This window comes from Suricata suricatta, chromosome 11 (genome assembly GCF_006229205.1).
Source record: "Suricata suricatta isolate VVHF042 chromosome 11, meerkat_22Aug2017_6uvM2_HiC, whole genome shotgun sequence".
NCBI lineage: Eukaryota > Metazoa > Chordata > Mammalia > Carnivora > Herpestidae > Suricata > Suricata suricatta.
In genome coordinates this window covers 99,482,123-99,490,134 of record NC_043710.1, presented here as the reverse complement: position 1 = coordinate 99,490,134, position 8,012 = coordinate 99,482,123, and the positions used below count along the sequence as shown (strand labels likewise).

Here is an 8,012-nt window from a genome sequence, read left to right as displayed (position 1 = left end):
TGGGTAGGGGATCTCGTAATCTGAAGCACGCTGTTAAAACCTCTCCAAAGACAAGTTGTGGTATCTTATGCCCTCTACCAAGAAGAAAACAGCAAAATACTTGGTGGGCCTTTTTGGATCCTGGAGGACATTAGTATAGTATTTGAATCTACTTCTCTGCAGGACACCCAGTAGGCTACTAGCTTGAATAGGGCGGAAAGCAAGAGACGTCCCTTCAGCTGGTCCAAGCAACAATACAAGCAGCTTCGCTACCTGGTCCGTGGTCCATTAGACCTGACGGCGCTTGCCTAAAGTGCCTAGGGCAGTCTGGGACGCTGTGCCAGGGGAGGTCCCACTGCACAATTACAGGAGTGGCATTGTGGAATAAAGGTATGCTCTTTTTTGCCAAGAGCTAATATGCTTCTGAGAAAAAGTTCTTGGCTTACAACTTGGCTTTGACAGAGACTAAGCGCCTGGCTGTGTGACACCAAGTAACTGTGTAATTGGAGGGCTCATCAAGAGCCAAGTGTTCTCTGTGTCATCACCAAGCAGAAGTCATAAATACAGGGAGGACAGGGGTGGAGCCCGAGGGGACCTGGAGGAGCAAGGCTCACACACCAAGCAAGCCCACTTTCACCGATGGCCTTATCTGCATTTCCCTATAACTCAGAGGAAGGAACTCAAGTCTGCCTTACACACGCGCTGCACACCATGCGAACACTGGTCAGCCTCGGTCCACAGTAGACCTGAAGGTCAGTGGAAAAGAGAGCCCCTCCTATTCGTGGAACTTCTAGTGGTACTTTTTCCAGAGGAAGAGATGGAGAGATGTAGGTAGGGATCTACACCAATTCATGAGCAGAGGCTAAAGGTTTGGCATGGTGGAAAAAGAAGCTCAGAGGACTGATAATAAAGAGGTCTGGAGAAGAGTAGGTACGCAGATGGGTCCAGAGCATGTGAATACTTGTATTCTGTGTGAATATTCATCCCAACCCCCCTCTGGGGAGGAGTGAACTGGCGAAACAAAATATTCTGACTGTAATTATCAGTCAGCATTAAAAATTTTTTTGATGTTTATTTATTTTTGAAAGGGAGAGAGAGTGGGAGGAGGCGCATAGAGTGAGGGAGACACAGAATCTGAAGCAGGCTCCAGGCTCTGAGCTGTCAGCACAGAGCTCAACGCGGGGCTCAAACTCACAAACCGTGAGATCGTGACCTGAGCTGAAGTTGGATGCTTAACTGACTGAGCCCCCCAGATGGCCCAGTCAGTCAGTATTTTTACCCCAGTTTGGATTCAAAGGGATCGTGGCAGAGAGACAGAGGCTGTGATTGGGTTCAACATAGAGTTTCTCTTGCCTGGACTGTCACTCTTTAATAGTTAGCTTTCTTTTGCTTCTCGGCCTGTTGACTAAGATCAAGTGAAGTATCTGTTCTTATCAGCTTAATAGTTAACTTTCTAGCAGCTACTGACACGTTTGATAAGGCATCTTCCTCGGGGGAGGGGGGACCATCATGGAAGGGACACTAACGTGTCCTCACAGTAACAGACATTTAATCTGGACTCAGGCCATGTAGCCCTGCCATCCGAGGACGTCCAGAATCCCCTCCATATAGACGCGGCGTCCCACATTTTGCAGTAGACCAAAGATCTCACTCCGCAGAGGAGGAGACAGGGAAATGGGCCAGCGCCATGGGATGCGTGGATCTTACCATGTCACAATCACCTAGAGGCATCCGGCCTATAAAACTGTAGAATGGGTTAAAGATTCAGTTATGCCAACATCCACGAGGTAACACCTTATACGGGTTTAGAATGACTCATGATGTGTATGTTTTAAACTAGTGAGAGAGAGAGTGGGTGTGTGTGTGTGGGGGGGAGTTCCTCACACACAGATGCTGTGCTTTGGGAAACAAAGGCTGGAGGTGGGGTGATGGTACCTCTCACAATCACACTTAATGAGTCACTACAATTTTTTGTTGCTTCTAATCCCTGTGACTCTGAACTCTGCTGATGTCAAGGTTTTAGTATCCAAAGGAGAAATGCTTTCACTAGAGAATCCTGTGATGCTTCTACCAAATTAGCTGAGACTGCCAGCTAGCCATTTGGGGCTTCTTATGCAAGTGGGCAAACAGGCAAAAAAGGGGCAACAATATGGTGAGGACCACACTGGTGGTGCTTGCTGCCCAGAACGTCTGTGATCTTTCGATTCATTCCAAACCCCGTCCCTCCAGCTTCCAGTCAAGGCTCGGTGCCTCAGACATGCTTCCAGTAACTTTCGTTTTAGATCAAGGTCCTCAAGTTGCTTTTGGTGCTGAGGACCAAAGCCCTGATTGATAGGGTCCACACCGTTGGAAGAGGAGAGTGGCAGAAGACAAAGCCACAGACATTTTATAACTGTCAACAGAGTTTCATGACACTCAAATTTGTTCCTCTTTGGAATTATTGTGGGTAACAAACACAGAAAATGAGATATGCCCTCTTAACAATTTCTAAAGTATATTCTACAGTATTGTCACTGTAAGCACAAGAAGGTTCTGTAGAACCTTCTCATCCTGCATGACCGAAGCGCCATGCCTATTGAACAGCAACTAATTTCCTCCTCCTCCTTGCTCCAGCTTCTGGGAACCACACTTTTTTTCTGATTCCGTAAGTCTGACTACTTTCGACAACTTCTTTCCACAGAACCACGTAGCACTTGTCCTTCTGTAACTCGCTTATTTCACTTAGCATAGCATCCTCAGCAGTCACCCATGTTGTAGCACGTGACAGGAGTTCCTTCTTTTTTATGGCTCAAGACTATTCAATGGTATGTCTATACCACATTTTCTTTTAACCATTAATTTGCAAAGTTTACTTATTTATTCACTTATTTATTTAATGTTGATTTTTGAGAGAGAGTATGCTGACAGCACAGAGTCCAATGTGGGGCTCGAACTCACGAACTCTGAGATCATGACCTGAACCAAAGTTGGCTGCTTAACTGACTGAGCCACCCAGTGCCCCTGCAAAGTTTATTCTTTAATTTTGTAAAAAATGCTGATTTTTAAATTTTTTTTTAAGTTTACTTATTTGTTTTGAGGGAGAGAGAGAATCCCAAGCAGGCTCTGAGCTGTCAGTGCAGAGCCTCATGTGGGGCTCGAACTCACAAACTGCGCGATCATGACCTGAGCCGAAACCAAGGGTCAGATGCTTAAGTGACTGAGCCACCCGGGTGCCCCAAAATGTTTATTTTTAAATGTTTATTATTTTTTTTGAGAGAGAGAGAGAGAGAGACAAAGCACAAACAAGGGAGGGGTAGAGACAGAGGGAGACACAGAATCCGAAGCAGGCTCCAGGCTCTGAGCTGTTAGCACAGAGCCCAGTGCAAGGTTCAAACTCACGAGCCACGAGATCATGACCTGAGCTGAAGTCGGACGCTCAACAGATGGAGCCCCCCAGGCGCCCCAAGTTTATTCTTATAATGTATTTGCTTTAGAAAAGAAAAGTGGTCATCCAATTTATGTTCACTTTCCTCTTACATTTTTCCTCTGAACTAATATGTAGACATGTGATGGTGACCACACTGCAGTCTGCTTACGTTTACATCGAATTACTTAATACAGAGCAATGCAATCAGGTGTGAATGATATGCCTTCAGAAATTTGAGGTTTTTTGACCTAAATGACATGGTCACTGAAACTCTAAAAAAATGTAAATGTCTCAAAATAAGCAGTTCTCTAGTTTCCTGGAGGGCACTGAAAACAAGATGCTGTTGTCCTATGAAGGACAAAAGTCCTTAGGTCCTGGGATGCATGAGATTATTTGTACTATATTAGATCATATTTGTTATTCTGAAATATTATCTGAAAGTAGCAAGATTACCTAACTCTTACATGCTCTTTTTTTTTAATGTTTTATTTATTTTTGATACAGAGAGAGACAGAGCATGAGAGGGGGAGGGTCAGAGAGAGAAGGAGACACAGAACCGGAAGCAGGCTCCAGGCTCTGAGCTAGCTGTCAGCACAGAGCCTGACGCGGGGCTCGAACCCACGTACGTGAGATCTGACCTGAGCCGAAGTCGGAGGCTTAACCGACTGAGCCACCCAGGCGCCCCATCTTACCTGCTCTTATTATGAACTTTGTTCGATGTGCACAGGCCTCTTAAAAAGCCACGAAATACAGGGCACTTGCTGACTTGCCTAGGGGAAATGAACCAGATGTTCCGTCCTGGAGGTGCCCTTCTGGTGGCTTTGCCGGTTGTAAAACAGGCATTTAGAGGACCGACGCAGTTCGATGCCAGCGGCTGCTGGCGGCAAGCAGCGCATGAGCACCTTAGCCCCGTGAGTGCTCTTCACCGTGACCGTACATCCCTGCTGCCCTTCTGGAGATAGTCGTTGTGTTGAGGCTTTATTTACCTGCTTCACTGGCCTTGCGTCCAGGCCCTCAGGACTGCTTTCCAGATAAAACACAAGTCTCCCCCTTCTTTTATTATTACTGACTCTAACAACCCCTCTCTGGCCTGAGATTCTGAAACTTTGGAGCTCATGACTTAAGACGTCCTTTGGTATACATACAAACATTATAATTTTCTTTGTGTAATTCCAGGGTCTTGCATAAGATATCGTCTATGGTTGCAGAGGTTACAAATACGTTACTGACAAGACCGAACGGGCCATATTCTGTCTTTGAATCAACTCCCATGACCACCTTCTATGTTCCTTTTATGAGAGATCATCACTTTACGATGGTGAGGTCTTCCCACCTCCTAACGTGCTCTATTCCAGTCTTCTCTTCCATTTTCCTCCACAGCACGGAACACGGAGATGCTATGTCGTTTTTCCAGCTTATGTGGTTATAGCCTGACTCCTCCCATTAGGAGAGAAGTCCCGTGAAAGCAAGGATTTTTGTTGTTTTTTCTGGAATGCTGTATCCTTAGTGTCTAAGATCTTAGCAGAACGGGGTATGAAGTGTCCTACCAATATTTGTAAAGGAATACATCAACACGTGAATAAGGCCACACCATCAGTCTGTGCCCAGGCGGCGTGCAAATGTGAGCAAGTGGGAGAAGAGCAGAGAAATACTAAAGAGTTTTTCTCCTTTTGATACTTGTGGTTGGGATTTGCAAAGCCAAAAGGAGAGAGAGAAATGGGCTGAATAAGTATAGGTATTTACAAGCATATAGGAAAAATCATCCACATTTTCTAAAGCACTACTGTATTTAAGTTGGTAGTAATCCAAATGGGTACTGTGCTGTGGCTTCTGGAAGGTGGAGCAAGTTATGTGTGAAAATCGAAATAGTTTATTTGGAAATTAAAGGGAACTGCCTCTAGCTTCGCTGTCTGCAAGGCAATCATGGAAGGATGCTTATTTTCTATTTGGTTTGTTAAAAGAAAATATATAAAACTCTTGAGCACTCAGTCCAATGCTTGCTGGCATCTGGCTGCCAGATAAAAGTAAGATAACCATCTTCTCATGATTATTTTATTTTCCATATAGCACAGTGCATTACGTGATCTACACAATTAGAGAACAGTTTTCCTTGGGTTCTAATTCTCCCACCATTTTCATGACTTACATCTCTTTTAATGCGGCTTTCTCTGTGCTGCGGGCTTTCCCGTGCTTTTGTACATCTCTCCAAATTTGGGACTTATAACTGGTGTTTCTCTCTTTCTCATTTCATTCTATCTCTGAATTATACAGCTCTTATTTTCAAGTTATTTCAACAGACTATACTCATGTTCTTTTCCTACTTTTTCTGAGTTCGTTTTTATCAAAATTACGTGTGCACTTGCCACAGAGCCTAACTTTTCCCCACCCCCCAACTTGCCAGGGTCATCACATCATCATTTTAGATACATCACTCCTTGGCACTTGTGTTTATTCTGGTCATGAACTTTCTTTTCGTTGCTGAGCCCTGACATAAACTTTGACTTCCCCTTCCTGCACAACCTCTTCTAAAGTTAATAATTATCTTGTGTGTTAGTAATGATAGGCCAGGCAACGTTGCGGTAACAAAACACCCACTCATTGATGGGAAGAATGATAAAGAATCTGGGTTTGTTTCCTAAAAAAAATTTTTTAACATTCATTCATTTTTGAGAAACAGCATGAGTGGGGGAAGGGCAGAAAGGGAGGGAGACAGAGAGTCCAAAGCAAGCTCCAGGCTCCAAGCTACAGCACAGAGCCTGATGTGGGGGTCGAACCCAAGGATCGGGAGATCATGACTGGAGCTGAAGCCACCCAGGCGCCCCGAATCTGGGCTTATTTGTAAAACCACATAAAACCACGATGCTACTTGGGCTCAAATCCACTGGCCACAATTAGTCACATGACTGTGCGTAAAAAAGGGATATATTTCTCCCATGTATCCTGAAGAAAAGAAGCATCTGATATAAGTGAGCACAAAAGTGTCTACATCTTTTTCTTCCTTTCCTTTTCGTTTTGCTAAGCTCAATAATCCAACCCCAAACTCTTGGCCAATTGTGTTCTTTTAAGGAATTCTCATGAGCCTTTCTGTCTTTCTCGTCTCCCTGAGCAGGTCTCCTCCAGAACCTTGCACCCTGCTGCTATCTGGCCTGGCTCTCCTTGGAACCTGCAGCCAAGAGGTCACCCTAGCGCATCCCCTCTCCATTTTCCTGGCCTCTGCCCATCTGCAGAGGTAGGCTCCCTGTTCCCTGCAGCCGCGAATCCTTTGTTCCGGGTTCGTTCTGTTCCGTGCATGTGCTGGGTGCACATTCCCAAGCAGCTTCTCACAAAGACGCCTGGGGGAATATTTTGAAATCTTACATGTGTGATTTATTCTGCTCTCCTAGTTGAATGAGAATTTAGTCAGACACACAACTCTTTCACAATTTTGTCGCCTCTCCATTGCCTTCTAGCTTTTGCTGCTGTTTTCAGGAAGTTTGAAACCAATATGATTCCGGACTCTTCCTTCCCCTGTGAAAGTCTTTAGGAACTTCTCTGTGGTGCCAGTGTTCTAGAATTTCACGACATCCCTAAGAATGTGTCTACCTTCCTCTACTGTCCTGGGCCCTTCCCATCTGAAAACTCAGGTCCCTAAATCTTGGAAAATTTTCTTGAATTGCTGCACCAAGAATTTCTGCCCTCAGTTTCTTCTGTTCTCTCTGGCTGTTACCTGTGCATTAAAGGTTCTGGACTCGTCTTCTAATTATATTTTAAAGTTTATTTATTTATCCTGAGAGAGAAAAAGTGTGAGCATGTGTGTGAGCAGGGGAGGAGCAGAGAAAGCCCATCATGGGGCTTTCAGGCACAGTGAGATCATGACCTGAGTGGAAATCAAGAATCAGACGCTTTACCAACTGAACCACCCAGGCATCCCTCCTCTACTTTATACTGAATATTTTATTTTTTTCTACTGTATTTCTAAAAGTTCTTTTGTTCTCAAAATATTCTTTAAAAAATTCGCATCTGTTCTTCTTTTATGATTGTAATATTTTCCCATTATCTCTATTAGTAAATTAAAGACAGTTATTTATTTCTTTGTTAATCTTCCTTTCCCCCTTATTAAATTTGTTGCTCCAGTTGCCTTTGGTCTCTGTTTGTTTTGGTCTCTAGGTTTTATATTACAGATTTCCTAATACTTCCTGTAACTGCTCACTGAGACCAAAGGCCCCACAGAGGCTGGATCACTGAGTTGAGGAAACTCCCATGTTGGTATCTTACGTCTCTCTTCTTGGGCTGGTCAGATTCCTCATAAATATTTCACCAATGTTCTGTGGTTTTTTGTTTAGTTTTTTAACCAGTGTCCTGTTTGAAGGGTGAGGGGCTGACTGCCAGCATTCTGGGAGCGGCCCGGGGGGCGGGTGGTGAGGACCACACTGTAACAGCATCCAACGTGCGCGCATTCACTTATGCCCTCACTTTTAAATAAGGGACCCCAAACTCAATTGTGCCTGGTGCTGCCAGTTGAAGACTCTACATTTCATTCTTTTCCAAGAATAAATTTCCAGTTTTTTGCCAACGTGGGGGGAGAGGAAGTCACCTGTTCGTGTAGAAGGTGGTGGGGTGTGAGGATCCAGTTCTTCTTTCTTTCCTT

General features: G+C 44.5%; 1 protein-coding gene and 1 pseudogene across 1 annotated transcript in view; one reads left to right on the top strand and one right to left on the bottom strand.

Moving 5' to 3' along the window:
* The window catches only part of RAB39A (RAB39A, member RAS oncogene family), a 29,165-nt gene that overhangs the window by 10,330 nt on the left and 10,823 nt on the right, over positions 1–8,012 (bottom strand). The gene's annotated exons all lie outside the window — the stretch shown is intronic.
* LOC115272949 lies at positions 1,365–1,489 on the top strand (annotated as a pseudogene).